Source organism: Myotis myotis, unplaced genomic scaffold, assembly GCF_014108235.1.
Source record: "Myotis myotis isolate mMyoMyo1 unplaced genomic scaffold, mMyoMyo1.p scaffold_m19_p_14, whole genome shotgun sequence".
In the NCBI taxonomy this organism is placed as follows: domain Eukaryota; kingdom Metazoa; phylum Chordata; class Mammalia; order Chiroptera; family Vespertilionidae; genus Myotis; species Myotis myotis.
This window is the reverse complement of record NW_023416318.1, coordinates 24,267,432-24,286,714: the sequence shown is the minus strand read 5'-3', so window position 1 is coordinate 24,286,714 and position 19,283 is coordinate 24,267,432.

The window sequence follows — 19,283 nt, the reverse complement described above, 5'->3', positions numbered from 1 at the left end:
AAATGTGGTTCTTTGGTGGTCCTACTATCCCCAAATGTTTGGTACGACATGGCCATTTTCTTATTCTTTTTGTATTCTAGGACTTTTGACCACTCTTGTTCATATGGCTTTGCCTCAGAGCCCCCACAGACTTGCTTTTAGGCAATACCCCATGCTCTGAGTTTTTCCTTATCCTTACTATCCATAGTAAGGATGGATATCCACAAACCTGAAATAATTTAGTGTCCTTTTCCCTTATACACACCTGCTCCCAGCTAATATAGCTAGCTAGCTGATTGGAAAAATATTAGCATTAATATAATATTTTGCATTAACAATAGAAATATTTTAGAATTAACTCCTTATCCCTAAAGAAACTCTGCTGCTATATCAAATTAGTGGAAATTTTGGGTAATGATAAGCTACTTGGACAGGTAGGACTTCCAGTGTCCTATAGGGGTTTTATGAATAAGGTCAAAGCTATTCACTTGTTTTCTATTGAGAAAAATCCCCCATTACTTCCATCAAAAACTCATAATGAAAGCTTGAAAGAAAAAAATGCAGGTTTGTTTAAAAAAAAGAAGGATGGGTACTTATTTTAAAACTGTTTTTTTTTTAAATACAAAGTTTAAATAGTGTCCCCAATATTTCATAACAGCCTAGATGAGAAAAGCACAGATTCCTGTATTGTTTTTGCTATATCATTCTAGAAATTTTTGTATGCTTTCATATTCTAGGATTTTTGACAACCTTTGTTCACGTGTCCTCTCTTTTTTTTGTTTCTGTCTCACCTGCATTATTTATATTTTTGTTTCCATATACAAAAAATTCCTCCCAAATAGTTGAAATTCCTATAAAAGTTTATATATATATATATTATACACTGAGTGGCCAGATTATTATGACCACCTGACGTTTGTAGGCAAATTAGCTATAATTTCGCGCTGAAGTTGCTAGAGGGCCAGACCATTATAAATAGGGAAGCAGGTTGTTTACCATGACAGTAGAAGTGCTTTTTTTTTTTTTGAAGATATGGGTAAACAATGCAATTTAACAGCCTTTGAACGTGGGATATATTTGAGCGTGAGTGGCCAGATTATTATGACCACCCCACCAGTACTTTGTTGGGCCACCTCTTGCCTTCAATACTGCGGCGATTCTTCTTGGCATTGACTACATGAGATGTTGAAAGGTGATGCGAGGAATCTGACACCATGCCTGATGAATAGCACTGTCCAGTTCTGTGAGATTTGATGGCTGTGGAACCAGCTGCCTCAAGGCTCTTTTAACTTCGTCCCACAAATGCTCAATTGGATTGAGATCTGATGATTGTGGGGGGCCACCTAAGGAAGGTAAAGTCTCCCTCATGTTCTCGGTGCACAATATGAGCACCGAGGCATGGCACATTGTCTTGTTGGAAGAAGCCATCTCCATTGGGATACGCCATCAACATGATAGGATGAACCTGATCAGCAATGATACTTAGGTATGTTGTGCTATTCAGACGTTGTTCCACATGAATTAAAGGGCCCAAATCATGCCAGGAAAACATGCCCCAAACCATAACACTGCCCCCACCAGATTGAAGGGTTATACTCATGCATGTGGGGTGCATGCTTTCATACTGTTTCCTCCAAATTCTCACTCTACCATCTGCATGATGCAACTGGAAACGTGATTCATCAGACCACATGACTTTTTTCCAATGCTCGACTGTTCAATCCTTGTGTTCCTGTGCAAATTGGAGACATTTTATCTTGGTAACTGCAGACTACAGCAAAGGTGTTCGAAAAGACCTTCGGCTTCCATATCCCATACAATGCAGTGTGCGGCTAATTTGCGTACAAATGTCAGGTGGTCATAATAATCTGGCCACTCAGTGAGTGTATGTGTGTGTGTGTGTCTGTGTGTATTTCCCACGTTCAAAGGCTGTTAAATCACGTTGTTTACCCATATCTTCAGAAAAAAAATCACTTCTGTCATGGTAAACAACCTGCTTCCCTATTTATAATGGTCTGGCCCTCTAGCAACTTCAGCGCGAAATTATAGCTAATTTTCCTACAAATGTCAGGTGGTCATAATTGGCCACTCAGTGTGTGTGTGTGTGTGTGTGTGTGTGTGTATATGAAAGGCTAAGTGACCAACCGTCCATCAGTCTGACCACCTGCCCAACTGACTGGCCAGTACATATGTTGCGCACTGGCAATTTAAAAATAAACATTGACTCGCGCATGCGCAATATATATAAAGCTCTCGCACATTCATAAATTAAATGAAGAAATTTTGGATATACTCGATGGAGGTTTTCACACCTATTTGAGTAATGATTCCATCAATTCAATAGATGATGCCAATAAGGAAAATTCTCCCATCGAATTTCTTAATAGTATTACTCCTTCAGGAATGCCAGATCATAAATTAAAATTGAAAGTAGGTGCAATCATCATGCTATTGAGAAATCTTGATATTAAATGGGGTCTTTGTAATGGTACTAGATTTATTATCAAAAGATGGCAACCTAACATAATCGACGCTGAAGTATTAATAGGATCTGCGGAAGGAGAGGTTGTTCTGATTCCAAGAATTGATTTGTCCCCGTCTGACACTGGCTTCCATTTAAATTAATTCGAAGACAGTTTCCAACGATGCCAGCATTTGCGATGACTATTAATACATCACAAGGACAACCTCTAGTCAGGGTAGGAATATTCCTACCTGAACCCGTTTTCGGACATGGTCAGTTATATGTTGCTTTCTCTTGAGTTTGAAGAGCATTTGACATTAAAGTTAAAGTTGTAAATACTTCATCACAAGGGAAATTAGTCAAACACTCTGAAAGTGTGTGTACTGTTACTGTGGTATACAGGGAGATATTAGAATAAGTTTAATCAATTTATTAGTCATTGTTTTTATCAATGTTTTTTATTTTATTTTTATTTTTTTAATTTTTTTAAAATTAAATCTTTATTGTTCAGATTATTAGATTTGTTCCTCTTTTTCCCCCCCATAACTCCCCTCCTCCCAGTTCCCGCCCCACCCTCCACCCTCACTCCCCACCCACTGTCCTCATCCATAGGCGCACGATTTTTGTCCAGTCTCTTCCCGCATCTCCCACACCCCTTTCCCCCCCAAGAATAGTCAGTCCATTCCCTTTCTATGTCCCTGATTCTATTATAATCACCAGTTCATTCTGTTCATCAGATTATTTATTCACTTGATTCTTAGATTCACTTGTTGATAGATGCATGTTTGTTGTTCATAATTTGTATCTTTACCTTTTTCTTCTTCCTTCTCTTCTTAAAGGATACCTTTCAGCATTTCATATAATCCTGGTTTGGTGGTGATGAACTCCTTTAGCTTTTTCTTATCAGTGAAGCTCTTTATCTGACCTTCAATTCTGAATGAGCTTTGCTGGGTAAAGTAATCTTGGTTATAGGTTCTTGCTATTCATCACTTTGAATATTTCTTGCCACTCCCTTCTGGCCTGCATAGTTTCTGTTGAGAAATCAGCTGACAGTTGTATGGGTACTCCCTTGTAGGTAACTGACTGTTTTTCTCTTGCTGCTTTTAAGATTCTCTCTTTGTCTTTTGCTCTTGGCATTTTAATTATGATGTGTCTTGGTGTGGTCCTCTTTGGATTCCTTTTGTTTGGGGTTCTCTGTGCTTCCTGGATCTGTAAGCCTATTTCTTTCACCAGGTGGGGGAAGTTTTCTGTCATTATTTCTTCAAATAGGTTTTCAATATCTTGGTCTCTCTCATCTTCTGGCACCCCTATAATTCTGATGTTGGTACGCTTAAAGCTGTCCCAGAGGCTCCTTACACTATCTTCGTATTTTCGGATTCGTTTTTCGTTTTGCTTTTCCAGTTAGGTGTTTTTTGCTTCTTCGCATTTCAAATCTTTGCCTTGATTCTTATGCTCCTCTGGTCTGCTGTTGGGAGTCTGTATAGTATTCGTTATTTCAGTCCGTGTATGCTTAATTTCTAGTTGGTTCTTTATCATAACGTCGAGGGTCTCATTAGATTTCTTGAGGATCTCACTACATTTATCGGTGGCTTCTAGACAGTTCTTAAGAGACCTTAAAGGTGTGGTTCTGAACTCAATACCCTCCATTGACAGTTTTTTTTAAAAAATATATTTTATTGATTTTTTACAGAGAGGAAGGGAGAGAGATAGAGAGTCAGAAACATCGATGAGAGAGAAACATCGATCAGCTGCCTCCTGCACATCTCCTACTGGGGATGTGCTCGCAACCCAGGTACATGCCCTTGACCGGAATCGAACCCGGGACCCTTGAGTCTGCAGGCCGACGCTCTATCCACTGAGCCAAACTGGTTTTGGCTCCATTGACAGTTTTGTCCTGTTTTTTTGTTTCCGCATTTTTTATGCTTTCTTGGTGCACCGCCTAGTGGTCTTTGTGTGCAGTCTTGTTGTAGTTAAGCCTTGATTGTTGTCGGCAATACCAGGGGTGATTTGACCTCCAGGCTAACTGGCTATGAGAGTCCGCTGTGTCTGCAGTGGGAGAGCTTCTGTGCTGGATCTCTAGGGCGGTGCTAATCTAGCGTTTGCCTGAGGCTATCCGGCAAATGGCTCTGCGCAGGGCTTGGGCGGGGCGGGTCCCCGGGGATCTACAGGGCGGGGCCGCAGGGAGCAGTTATGGCTGCTCTCAGTCCCGCCCTAGGGGCTCTGCCTCACAGAGTCCCAGCAATCACTGCAAACCTCGGAGAGAAAGCTGCCTTCGAGTTCCGACCGAAGCCAGACAGTCCCACTTCTCCCGTTTGAGTCTGGGTCCCTAGAGACTCGCCCGGATCTGGAGCTCAGAGTCTGAAACTCCCTCCCAATTGAAAACAACAACTGCGCCCTCCGCCTCCAGCCCGCTCCGCGTGCACTCCGCACCTTAGTATTTCACTTCAGCACTGCGACTCCTCTGAGTCTGGGTATGATATTCTCTTTCCTCCTAGTTGTAGAATTTCCACTCAGCCAGCCTTCCTGTGGTTCTGGATGATGTCCGTTCTGTCTTTTAGTTGTTTTTTGAAGTGGTTGTTCGAGGCAGCAATCTCCGACGTTAACCTATGCCACCATCTTGGTTTCCTCTCCCTCAATGTTTTTTAATATCATGTTTTTGTTGTTTTTATATCATGTCTTTATTGTTGTTATATCATGTTGTTGTTTATAATCAATTTATATATTATTTTCATATACATTTTACTAATTTTCTTTCGTCTCTGACACTTCTATTATAGAGAAAGGGTGAATGGTGATATTAGAATATTTCTTCTAGTTAATTTCCTTTCAATGTGCATAAATCTGTGTACTGGGACACTAGTTTAATATAAAGATAGAAATCTACCTTTGGCAGAATGTTAAATGTTTAGGTCACAGCGGTTCTCAACCTGTGGGTCGCGATCCCTTTGGGAGTCGAACAACCCTTTCACAGGGGTCGCCTAAGACCATCAGAAAACACATATATAATTACATATTGTTTTTGTGATTAATCACTATGCTTTAATTATGTTCAATTTGTAACAATGAAATTGGGGGTCACTACAACATGAGGAACTCTATTAAAGGGTCGTGGCATTAGGAAGGTTGAGAACCACTGGTTTAGGAGATCCAAGCCACACTTATACTATTACTAGAGGCCTGTTGCACGAAAAGATTCATGCAATACACCTTCCTTCCCCCTGACTGCCGGCACTGGTTTTCCTCTGGCACCCGGGACCCAGGCCTTCGCTCCAGCTGGAGCCGCCTTCAGTCTTCGCTGCTCCAGACGGAGCTGCCTTCAGTCTTCGCTCCGCCACTTCGTGCCTATGTATGCAAATTAACCGCCATCTTTGTTGGTGGTTAATTTGCATATCTCGCTGATTAGCCAATGGGAGGCGTAGCAAAGGTACGGTCAATTACCATGTTTGCCTATTATTAGATAGGATTGGTATTGACATTGTACTTGACACATCTGAAATAACAAATATGGTGGAAACCTTTTATGAATAAAGCTTGTATTGAGTGGATTTGTATATCTGATTTATAGACTAGACATGACTTCTCTTGAATTTTAGAGTTTATGAAAATACTAGAGGCCTGGTGCATGGGATTTGTGCACTGATGTGGGGCGTGGCCTGTGGGGATAGGCCTGCTGTGGGAACACCACTTATCCCGGTCAGCCGAGCAAGGGGAGCGGGCCTAAGCCATCAGTCGGACATCCCCCAAGAGCTCCTGGACTGCGAGAGGGCTCAGGCTGGACTAGGGACTCCCCAGCCCAAGTATACGAATTTCATGCACTGGGCCTCTAGTAATTTAATATTGTTAGGTATAATTCTTATAACAGTTATAGCTAGAAATTCCAAATTTATTTACATTGATTTTCAGAGCTGCTGAGGAACATTTTAGTCAGTGTATGAATTCTTATGTTTAGACTTCTAAAGATTTTTTAAGTAAATAGTACATTTTACAGGTGGATTTAAAAAAAAACTTTATTGTTGGAAGCATTACATATGTCCCCCTTTCCACCACATTGACCTTTTCTAGCCCGCCCCCTCTCGCCACCCCAAGCCTTCACCACCTTACTGTCTGTGTTCATGGGTTATGCATATATGTGTACAAGTTTTTGGTTGATCTCTTACCACCCACCCACCCACCCACATCTTCCCTCTGAGATTTGACAGTCTGTTCCATGCGTCTATGTCACTGGATCTATTTTGTTTATCAGTTTATTTTGTTTGTTAGATTCCACATATGGGTGAGATCATGTGATACTTGTCTTTCTCTGACTGGTTTATTTTGTTTAGCATAATATTCTCCAGGTCCCTTTATGCTATCTCAAAGATAGGAGATCCTTCTTTTTAACTGCTGCATAGTATTCCCTGGTATAAATGTACCACAGCTTTTTTTATCCACTGAGCTGATGGGCACTTGGCCTGTTTTTTATTATTGTTTTTAATAGAGGGCTGGTGCACAAATTTGAGCACTGGTGGGGTCCAGCTGGCCCCCCAATGGGGGCCATTGGGGGCAGGCTGGCTGGGGCAAGGGGCCACGGGCAGTTTGCCGGCTGGCCTTAACCCCAATTGAGGTGGGGGCCCATTTGGGGGCGGGGCTGGCTGGGGTGAAGGACTGCAGGCATTCCAGTTGTTCCACTGTTCGGTCAATTTGCATATTACCCTTTTATTATATAGTATTTTTTTACTCTAGCAATAAATCATTATTGCAATAAATAAATCTTTATTGCAATAAACAATTCCAGGCCAAATATATCCACTTATCCTGTGTAGTACTTGGTGGGCACTTTTAATCTGAAGATTCCTGTATGTCTTTTATTTTGGAAAAGTTTATACCATTTCCTCAATGTTCTCTTTGTGGCTCTTCCCTTAGATATATTTTGGAGACTCCCATTAGATACATGTTGGAGACTCCCAGTTGATCCTCCATATTTTTAAACTGCTTTTGCATATTTATGTTTTTACCTCTATCATTCTGTAATAGGTTCTAGGTAAATTTCTCAGCACTCTTCCATTTTTTAATTCCCTTACCATCTCACCTATTAAAGTTTTAACTCTATTTTTTTATTTCCAGGATTTCTGTTTGTTTTTTTTAAATGCCTATTCTCATTGCTGCTTATTTTATTTCATAATTCTTGTTTTTTCTTTTCCATAAAAGTGTTATTCCTTTATCTCTTTGAGTATCCTAAAGTCGTGTCATAATTCCTCTTTTATTTTCATTTGGTTGCTTAGTTTTCCTCATGTGTTATAAAATTTCAATTTGTAGACTCATCTGAGTGCAATTTTTTCCCTCTATTTGCTTATTCCTCTCTCTTTACTTGATTACAGTTACCTGTACATAGCCCCTATTGGCTCCTGTTCAGAATTAGGTCTTTTAGGGACAGCTCATGGCATTTATTATCACTGGTGATTGGAATAAGCACAGACAATCGCTTAGCCAATGGCAGCTTAGCCAGGTCCTGACTGTCAAGATGACTGCTTTGTCTCATGTGGATGAGTACATTACTTTATACAAGCTGTAGCCTCAGGCAGCGGTCAGTTATAGCTCTTTCCCAGCCTCCTTTCCATCCCAGTCTCTTATTTCAAGCTATCAGACGGACTCTTGTCTTCTGCCTCAGATGGGCATTTACTCTCCATCACCTATGATAATATAAGCTCCTAGCTGCCTTTGCCTGCTGCCTCCATCTGATTTATCTGTTGTGCTTCTGTTAGAATTTTTTTCTGTTGAATTATAAGTTCCATTAGGACAGAGACTTTGTTCTGTTTAGTGCAGTATCCTGTATCTAAAACAGTGTCTATCACATAGTAGGTAAGGAATTAAAACTTGCAAAATGAATGAATTAATAAATTAATGAATGAATGTTTGGTTACTGATCCACAGTGATGTTTAGCTTTTTATATGTTTGGAGATATATATATATATATATATATATATACTAGAGGCCCAATGGACGAAATTCATGCAAGCGTAGGCCTTCCTTCTCCTGGCTGACGGCTCTGGCTTCCCTCCAGCCACCACCAGGCACCCGGGACCGACCCCGGCTTCCCTTGCAGCCCTGGCTTTGTCTGGAAGTTCATCTGGAAGGACGTCCAGAAGGATGTCCGGTCTAATTAGCATATTATGCTTTTATTATTATAGATTTTTTTATTGTAGATATTCACTTTTTACATTTTATCTTTCATTGCTATACATGTATTTTGGGTGGAGAGTGGCTCAAAGCATGAAATTACATTACCTTGATCTGAAGTTGTGGCCAAATATATATATTAATACAGTTAGTTATTTGCCTAATAGAAATGGATAGTGCATACTGTAGTTATTAGTACTTATGTCTCACACAGCCTTAAAATGCTTTAAAGTTTTAAGAATTTCACTTCCACAAACTCAAACAATTTTCCTAAAGCACATCTTGATTTAATTTTCCTACATGCCCTAATGGTGGATAACATTAACAATTTCACATTATATTTAGCTTGATGGAAACCTGCCAAAAATAGTCATTGAAGACAGTTTGTCTAATTAGCCTTATTTCGTATGATTGTAATTGTGAACATGGTAGAAGTTTCTGCAGAATATAACATGCCCAGAGAATTAATTAGAAACATACCACCAAGAAGGATTTGGCATATGTATTAGTTTTCTCTTGCTGCTGTAACAAATTGCACAAATGTAGCAGCTTACAACATCCATTTGGTTACAGTTGTGTAGAACTAAAGTCTGTCATGGCATGAGCTCAGTGATTTTCAACCAGTGTGCCACGGCACACTAGTGTGCTGCAAAAAATTTTAAAATAGTAATGTCTGACTATTTAGTCAGGTGCACTCTTTTCCCTTAGATTGTCAAATTAAAGAATGACAACAGCCAACACAATGGCTGGTGTGAATGAATCAAAATTATACCTTTTTTTTTTTTCAGATCAGCAAAAAATATACTTTTTGGTGTTTTGCAGAATTTTTGTAATTAGTTTATGTGTGCCATGAGATGAAAAGGGTTGAGAATTGTTGGCATAACTGGATTCTCTACTCACAGTCTTACAAAGCCAAAATCAAGGTGTTGGGAGGGCTGCATTCCTTTCTGGCAGTGATTGGGAAGAATCCTTATGTAAGCTGCATTAATTATGCCTTTCTGTTTTTTGTATTGCTTTGACATCTGGGACCTTGCTGACTCTGGAGAGACTGCCCCTCACTGGAATAGCCAATTTCAAGAGGTAGTAGATGACTTACCTGCAAGGGTGCTTTTCATATGCAAACTAACCACCGGAGCCCCTGCCCCATCACCTCAGGGCCAGGTACTAGGCAACTAGGGACAGCCCTTAGGCTCTGAGCCTGCTCAAACTATTCAAACTGGTCTATCCTAAACCTGCTTACCCTGCCTTAGCCATTCTGTCTCATGGGAACCACAATAAAAGCAATTGTCCCCACTCTCACCCCCACCCCACTTCTTCTGTCCCCGACCAACCTTGGCGCCCTATGTAGTGTTGTGTGCTCTTGCTTTTGGCAACTGTGAGTAACAATCTTTTCAATGGCAATTGTCTCGATTTGTTGTCTTCACCGTATCTGAATAATAATAAAACGTACATTTTAAAACACAAACTTATTTTCATGCCTTCCACATGGCCCTCCACCTTCAAGCCAGCAATGGCACATGAAGTCGTTCTCATGTTTTGAATTAGTTTGGCATCCTCTGCTGCTGCTCTCTCTTGCTCCCTCTTCTCCTTTTCAGGGCTCATGTGATTACATTGGGTCCACTTGGATAATCCAGAATAAATCTCTCTATTTTAAGGGATGATTTGTAGTCTTAATTATATCTGTAACATCTTTGTATCATGCAATATAATATAGCCAGAGAAATAATACCAGGGCCCTAGCTGGTTTGGCTCAGTGTATAGTGTCAGCTTGCATACTCAAGGGTCCCAGGTTCAATTCTGGTCAAGGGTTGCGGGCTCGTCCCGGTCCCCAGTAGGGGGCATGCAGGAGGCAGCCAATCAATGATTCCCTCTCATCATTGATGTTTCTATCTCTCTCTTCCTTTCCCTTCCTCTTTGAAATCAATAAAAATATATTTTTTAAAAAAGAAATAATACCAGGGAGCAGAAATCATAGAGGCTAAAACTCTGCCTACCCCAGAGTTTTAGAAGTTAAATAAGAAATACTGGCTTCAAATTTTGCTTTGGGAGAACATCATGAAAAGTTATAATATGTTCTTAACTGTTCACATTGCTGGCTACAATCTCTGAGTTTACCTGTTTAGAATTTTTATGACTAAGATAGCTTTAGATAATTGTATGACCTAAAGAACCACACTGTAAAGAATTATTCAGGTACTAGTTCTGTGCCTATCATGTGTAATGCCAATACATTAAGCTTGCTTAACACTTAGACTATACTAGTATACTCTATTTGAAATTTCTTAGGTATCTTAGGTGTTTCTGTGTCCCTTCATGCACATTTACTCCCACATAACTCTTTAATGCACATCATATTTTTCTATCAGTGCACCTTTATATTGAATTTGTTTACTTTTTTACATATTCAATGGGGAAAAAATTCTGAGGCATGATCATACATTGATAGTTTAAAAGGTCTGACTTCTACTGCCTAGTATACAGTTAAAAAATACCCTACAGTTAATACAGTACCAAACAATGCAAATATAAAACATTTCAGAAGCAAACATTTTCCAAGATCATCTCACCCCATTACCCAGGGGCTTTTCGAGATGATCATAAGTGTGTTCTTGCTCCATGAGTGATCATTCTTTCTTCCTCTAACCTTGCTTTACTATGTATGCCTTTTCTCTTCTTTCCTCCTTTTGTTACCAGAGGGGACAGGTCCTCGTCCCCACCTGTTGCTAGTGGGAGTGGAATTCTTACCATAGTATAAGAAAAAGTATTTTCTGGGACTCACACGGGAGGATGAGATATGGTAGAAAGCTTTATTTCTGCAGAATCAAATTCCTGAGTTTCCAATATTCTATTTCCCTTTGTCCCCCAAAGGAAGAAGTGTAGCTGGTGCTTCAGCAGGGCTAAAATCAGAGCCAGTGTCTGGAGTTTCCATTCTGTGTTGGAGCAATCCAATATAGCATCAGGCTAGCTTAATTTGTGTTGCTGCAGACCACCTGTCCATTGCATGTGGGGTTCACAGGGCCACATAGCTATGGAGGAAACATAGGGGATTATGTATTCCTAGATTTTCTCAGGCTTGCAATGGCTCCACCCTCTCTGGCCCATGATCTCTGTTCCCAGGTTTGACTGACAGCAAGCACTTTCACTACATTATCCCAACTTCACTGCACAATGCACCTATATCCCCTTTGTTGGACCCCTTCCCACAGTGATCTGCAGGGAATGGGCTGATGATTTCTCTGGGGAGTGTGAAATTGTAGCTTCCCGGTGAAGTTGCCCAAATGACATGCCTGTAATGTCTGGCCTTCCCTTTGCACTTACAACAGTATCACTTTCTTCATTCTTTTTCTTATATCTACTTCTCGCTTTCTTCTTTCTTCTTCTATTTTCTACTTTTTCTTTATGTGCACATCCTAATCTGCTTTATGGATTTCACCACTGTATGAGTTCATCACTAACTTTATCCTAGTTTTTTAATATCTTTGGATTACCCTCTCACTTTTTCTTTTCATTGTGTTTTTTCAACAAGTGTTGTCTTGCACCCTTTGTTCCTCAAACATAATATATTCCTTTAAAGCAGACTATGCAATAGTTTTTGGGTTTTTTTTTTGGCAAATAAATCTGTAGTGTCTGCTGAAGACTATTGCCAGGTGAGGTAAGAGAAATAAAATTAAGGATAAATAATTGGCAATGTGACTTTAGATTTAGATATGGGGTCTTCCTCATCCAGAGTGACTAGTCATGTTTTCTCAAGCTTTACCTTTAATTTTTTAACTTCAGAATATTGCAGATTAGAATAACCTGATGAGGACAGATAACCACTTGGAGGTTAAGCATTATTCATTTTCTTGCCAAAACAGGAGGGCATGGCAGCCTTGGGAGTTGGCTCAGGTTCAGAGACATGCTTCTCATGTTTTTCATGCCTTTATAAAAGAAGTTCAGAGTTGCTCCAGCTCTAACATCTCATATGCCAAGATCTGAATTTATCCCTGTAGGGTACACTGTGGTTAGTACACTATGTGCTTAATGAGGCTCTGTTTGGGAATAAAGCTTAACTCTGAAATGTCGTTATTTTCTCAATCTAAGTAGATTTACTGTAGCCTGCCACTTGCTTGGTATTCTGCTGCATTAATTCCTGAAAGATTTATAGAGTTTTCCTTTGGCTGTGGTAGTTTTAACAAAATCAGACATGGCTTTGCAAAATCACTTTGCTTTTAAGAAGTCAGTCTCAGTCTTTGAAACCCTTAGTATCTTTTGCAAGGCTTTTAAGAAAATTATTTTGTGAGAGTCAAGTCCAGTGTTTTAATTTTTATTTTTAAGTGACCACTATCATGGGAAAGCTGGGCAGATGAATCAGTTCCCCATGTTTTCACACTTAATGCAATGCTATACATAATGTAAATGGGTAGTATTTTGCTTATGTTAGAATTTTATCCTGCTATAAATTATTATTTGCTTATTTTATCCTGCTATAAATATATTAAAAAAAGACATTATTTTCCTATCAAAGCATAATTCAGATCACTTCTCCCTATCTCTTGGTCATTCAGAGTAAAATCTTTTGCCAGAGTTGCAGAAATGGGCTTCTCTCCCTGTGTATTCATGATACTTGGGTGGGGGCAACTGATATGGCACAATGATGCTCCAATCATGTTGGTGTTTGAGAGAATTTTTTCTGCGATAGTTATATGGTAGTACCATTCTGTCTACACTAAGCTAAATAGCAAGATCACTAACTTCATTAGGCTTTATTTTATATTCAGATTTTCTCCCTTTCATAGTCTATAATTTATAATACATTAAGATACTGAAGATTTTATATATGTATTAGGGGCCCAGTGCACGAATTCGTGCACCTTGAAAGGAACTGTGGGCCGTGAGGCTGTGATGGGCATAGGGGCAGGTCTCACCCCATCCTCCATGCCCCCACCCAGCCCCTCCCACCATGGTCCTCAGTCCCCTGTCTGCCAGCAGCCCACTCCTGCCATCATCATTCCCATGCACTGACGGTGCCAGCCCTGCTTGCACCTGCTGATGGCATGGAGCGATTGAGGCCGGCTCCAGCAATGGGTGCAAGCAGGGCTGGCGCCATCAGTGGGTGCAAGCAGAGCCGGTGCCAGCAGTGGGTGCAAGCAGTGCCTCCAGAGCTGGCAGCAGGTGTGAGAGGCGGCTGCCGGCCCTGATTGCCCCTCAGGAGCAGGGGGAGGTGGAGAAGCCCTGAGGTGTGAGCGGCGACTCTGGGCTCCCATGTCAGCAGTGAGTGGGAACACCTGATGGGGCCAGCGTGCGTGGGAGCAAAGAATTTTCAGTAACCACCAGAGGCTCACCCCAAGGACAGTGACTGGTGCCCCGCCTTGGTCTGGTGTGCCCGCTCACCTTCTCCACCATCCCACCGTGGCCGGTGCCCGCCATGTTCTGCACTCTGCAGCCTGCTGCCAATGCCCGCCATGTTCCACGCGTGCCCCCTGGTGGTCAGCACATGTCATAGTGATGGGATGTTCGGTTGTTCTGCTGTTTGGTTTATTTGCATATTAGAGTTTTATATATAGATAAAAGATCTATCTATCTATCTATCTATCTATCTATCTATCTATCTATCTATCATCTATCTATCTTATCTTCCACAGTGTGAAAAGAACTAAAGGATAAAACGTGGAAGGAAAGATTTAAGCTCAGAATAAGGTGAAATTTCTTGAGTGCTGAGATTAAGGGATTTAACATTGATTGAGAGTCCACTATCTACCTATACTTCACATATATCATTTTATTTAATTCTGCTAACTACCGCAGGATGGAGGTATTATACTCCTCATGTTATAGATAAAATCCCTTTAAAACCCACTTAGAATTAGAAGTACTTAAGGTGACTGAGAGTCGGGAAGCCAGGATTCAATACCACACCTGTCTTTCCCCAAGGTTTATGTTCTTTTCAGCACAGCAATAGCTAGGTGGTTTTTGAGGGTTTCTTACTCTCCAATAATTCTTTATATTTTTATTCACACAGTTTATGATTATTTAATTGAAGTTTAGAGAGCTCTCCTCAGTGTTAGAGATCTAGGTTCTGGAGCTAGCCCTAGTTTTCATGTGTGAAATTAGAGATACAGCTGCTGGCTTTGCCTGGGCTTTGTCAGTTGCAAAGCACTATTTACAAGCATGGTGTTATTACGGAATAAGAAAATTTCAACCCTAGTTCTATTGTGAGATAGAAAGAACACAATTTAGGACTTTCCTTCTGCCACTTACATTACTTAATCCCCTATTCCTAGTGGAAAGTGGTTACTATTAAAATTCACAATTGCATGAATGAAGAAGACATGGATAGTCAGCATAACCCATGTCTGCTCCCTTGCTTAGGGTGCCATGGAACTAAAACAAGGAAAGAATATACATGACACCTGTTTTGTGTCAAGAAAGCATAATGTGTCATAACTTTTGGATTCAATCCAGCATTATAGGTTTTTTTGGTACATGGTTCCTCATGAAATGATCTGGCTCAGTCCTACTTTTGGGCAGGCAAGGTTTCAATCCTACTTTATGTGTAAGACAGAGACTGAAAGGTTATGCAACTTGTCCAAGGTAACAGAGAGGTGCCACAGAGGGAGGGAAGAGTAGAGAGTAGAACCACTTCTGAGTACAATGATCTTCCTGCTGCAAAATACCAAAGTAAGGTCTGGTTTTGGAGCTATCTCTTTCCTACAGGAGCACTTGGTTTTGCATTCCACAACGAGGGAATGATCCCTCCTCTGGCTTTCTAAATTAACCACTGTCTTCAATCTAAAACAATAACTAAAGCTTTCTGAAGGAAAAGGCTATTGCATAACAGTTCCCTCACAGATGTTAAAACATCTGCAGTGCATCTGCTGGCCCCAGATCACCACATCCAGAACACTTGGATAAATCCTCTGGTTTCAGAACCAGGTTGTTTATTGCTTTTCAACAAAAGTTCCTTCAGCAGCCACTATTTTCATTTCAGGTGTTTAGAGCCTGCTATCTTATTTATCATTCAATCAACTAAAATGTGAAAACAATTTGCAAGTGTCTGATTATACTTGGTGTATGTATCTCCATGTATCACTCCAACATTTAATGCTGCTCTGTGCTGGAATGGTCGTCATCACTTCAAGTTCTTGACAGCCACTAGTTAGGGAAGCGGTGGAGCGATCCATGCATCGAATTAAGACTTAGGTGAATTTTTGGATCCTGTGAAGCTATGATTTTGTGATGTGAACATTGGTTAACTGAGAGAAGTGGATAACCATTTGCTGGTGATAGTGATCAATTTGCATGTATGTAAATTAGGGTGTGTGTGTGTGTGTGTGTGTGTGTGTGTGTGTGTGTGTGTGTGTATACTATTGGATATTGGTACAGAGGCCTGAGGGATGATAAGCATAGGATACATTTGTCAGTTTCACTGCTTGGCTCTACTCATGTTCCCCTTATTTTATCTTCATCTTCATGGTCTGATTAGCATTCTACAATTTAGCTATATCAAATTATTTCGGCAAAAGCCTGATAAATGATTTAGGTTTTCTAGGTCACATAAGGTGTCTGTTGCATATTCTTTTTTCCCTTATCCTTTTCCTCTTTCTCCTCAGTCCTCAGTGTAAAAACCATTTTTAGCACAAAATAGGCTGAGGCTACATGTGGCCCAGAGTCTTATAGATGGCAAGCTCCTGATCTATACCATAATTTAAAACAATACCAAGTCAGTGCTTATTAATTGACAGGTTGTTTGCATTTTTCACAATTTCAAACAATGCTGAGTGAAAAATTCTACTACTCATGTCTTTGCTTATGTGTGCCAATTGAATTCTAAACGTGGAATCTATGGTTAAAAGGTATTTGCATTTAACATTGGGACAGATATTGTCAAATTACCCTTTGCAAAGGTTGTACCATTTTTACTTCTACTAACAGTGTATGAGAATGCTGTTTTCTATACCCTTATAAAAACTCAATATTATCAAACTTTTAAATTCTTGCTGATCTGATAGATAAAAAATGTCTCACTTTTAAAAATTCTATTTTCTTTATTCTTACTGATGTCAAGAATCTTTATATATATATATTAGAGGCCCGGTGCACGAATTTGTGCATGGGTGGGGTCCCTTAGCCTGGCCAGTGATCGGGGCTGATTGGGGCCATCTTGTCCAGTCCTGATCGGGGCCGGCTGGCTGCGGGAGGTTGGCTGTGGGAGCACACTGACCACCAGGGGGCAGTTCCTGTGTTGAGCGCCTGCACCCTGGTGGTCAGTGCACATCATAGCAACTGGTTGACCAGTCATTGCTGTCGCTTAGGCTTTTATATATATAGATTTGAAATTTGTATTGTTGAAATTATTACAGATGTTCCTCTTTTTTCCCCCTATAGCCCCCCTCCACCTGGGTCCCACCCTGCCCCAAGCCTTTGCCACCCTATTGTCTGTGTCCATAGGTAATGCATATATGCATATAAGATCTTTGTTTAATTTCTTCCCACCCCAACTCCCCCACTTCCCTCTGAGAATCGTTAGTTTGTTCCATTTCCATGCCTCTGATTCTATTTTATTTACCAGTTTATTCTGTTTATTAGATTTCTTAATCTTTTATTTAGATTTTTAGATTCAATTGTTGATAGATATGTTGCCATTTGTTGTTCATATTTTTGATCTTTTCTTTTTATTCTTCTTCCTCTTCTTAAAGAATACCCTTCAACATTTCATATAATACTGATTTGGTGGTGATGAGCTCCTTTAGCTTTTTCTTGTCTGTGAAGCTCTTTATCTGACCTTCAATTCTAAATGATAGTTTTGCTGGGTAATCTTGGTTGTAAGTCCTTGCTATTCATCACTTTGAATATTTCTTGCCACTCCCTTCTGGCCTGCATAGTTTCTGTTGAGAAATCAGCTGACAGTCATATGGGCACCCCCTTGTAGGTAACTAACTGCTTTTATCTTGCTGCTTCTAAGATTCTCTCTTTGTCTTTAGCTTTTGGCATTTTAATTATGTTGTATCTTGGTGTGGTCTTCTTTGGGTTCCTTTTGTTTTGGACTCTGTGCTTCCTAGACTTGTAAGTCTATTTCTTTCACCAGGTAGGGAAAGTTTTCTGTCATTATTTCTTCAAATAGGTTTTTAATATTTTGCTCTCTCTCTTCTTCTGGCACCCCCATAATTCAGATGTTGATACACTTGAAGTTGTCCCAGAGGCTCCTTACACTATCTTCATATTTTTGGATTCTTTTTTCTTTTTGCTCTTCTTGTTGGGTGTTTTTGCTTCCTCATATTTCAAATCGTTGATTTGATTCTCTGGATCCTCTATTCTACTGTTGAATCCCTGTATATTATTCTTTATTTCAGTCAGTGTATGCTTAATTTCTGACTGGTTCTTTTCCATTTTTTTTTTTTTTGGCATTCTCACTAAGGTCCTTGAAAGTCTCACTAAGTCCCTTTGAGATTTCTAGAAGATTTGTGAGTAATCTTATAACTGTGACTTTGAACTCTATATCCAGTAGTTTGTTTTCGTCCATTTCTTTCATTTGTGACATGTTTCTTTGTCTCAACATTTTGGCTGCTTCACTGTGTTTGTTTCTATGTATTGGGTAGAGCTGCTCTGTCTTCTTGAGTTGATAGAGTGGCCTTGTGTAGTAGGTGTTCTATAGGGCCCAATGGCTCAGCCTCCCCAGTCACCTGAGGTGGACACTTTAGGTGCACCCCTTTGTGGGCTATGTGCACAGTTCCACAGTCTTGTTGTAGCTGAGATTTGATTGCTGGTGTCACTGGGAGGAATTGACCTCCACGCCAATTGGCTGTGAGGACCACCTGCAAGTACAGTGGGAGAGCTGCTGTGCAGGAGATACCTCTATGGAGCAGGACTTGTTTCAGTGGGGCTTTCTTTGGTGCTCACTAAGTCTGCCCATTGAGTGTGTTGCTTATGGATGTGTAGAGTTGTAACCTGGTATGGTCTGACACTGACCACTGGGTATATTGGCTCTTGGGTCTCCAGGGAGAAGTAAAGTCAGCCACTGCCTAGAGCCACCCAGCAGCAGCTACAGAGAGATCTGCAGATTCCTACTCTTTGTATTGGGGTTGGAAGTGCCCAGATTAGGCCCAGCTATGAAGTAAGGCCAGCTGGTGCTTGTGCTGGGTCTTGGGCCTCTTATTGATAAGTTTGGGGCTCCCTGACCCAGCTGCAGCTTGTTTGACAGATTTTAGCCTGAGCAAGCACAGGCCATTCATATGCAAAATCTGCGTTACAAAGGTTGGGTGGGTTGGGTGGGACTGCAAATTGGATGGGGTGAGGTCTCAGGGAATCACCAGAGGGGAGCAAAGAGAAATGGCTGCCATTCAGCCCTGCAATCCCAGCCTAGGAACAATGACCCCTGCAAGCACCTCCATCTGGGAGAAAGCCGCCCCCAAGTTCCTGCTCTGATTGCAGACAATCCAGTTCCTCCTCATATGTGTCTGTGTTCCCCCGAGCTTCACCCTGGTGCTAGAGCTCAGAGGAAGTTGGACCTTGTAATTTTAGTTTGTGTGCCAGCATTTTAAGAGGAGCAGCTGGGTCTCCAGCAGCCTCTGTGTCACTGAGCTCCAGTTTGCACTGGTTTTTACAGCTTGTAGTTACAGGGACTTCTTTTCCCAGCTCTTGGACCCTGGGCTGGGCGTCTGGTGTGGGGCTAAGACCCCTTGCTCCTCTGGATAGCCTCCACCG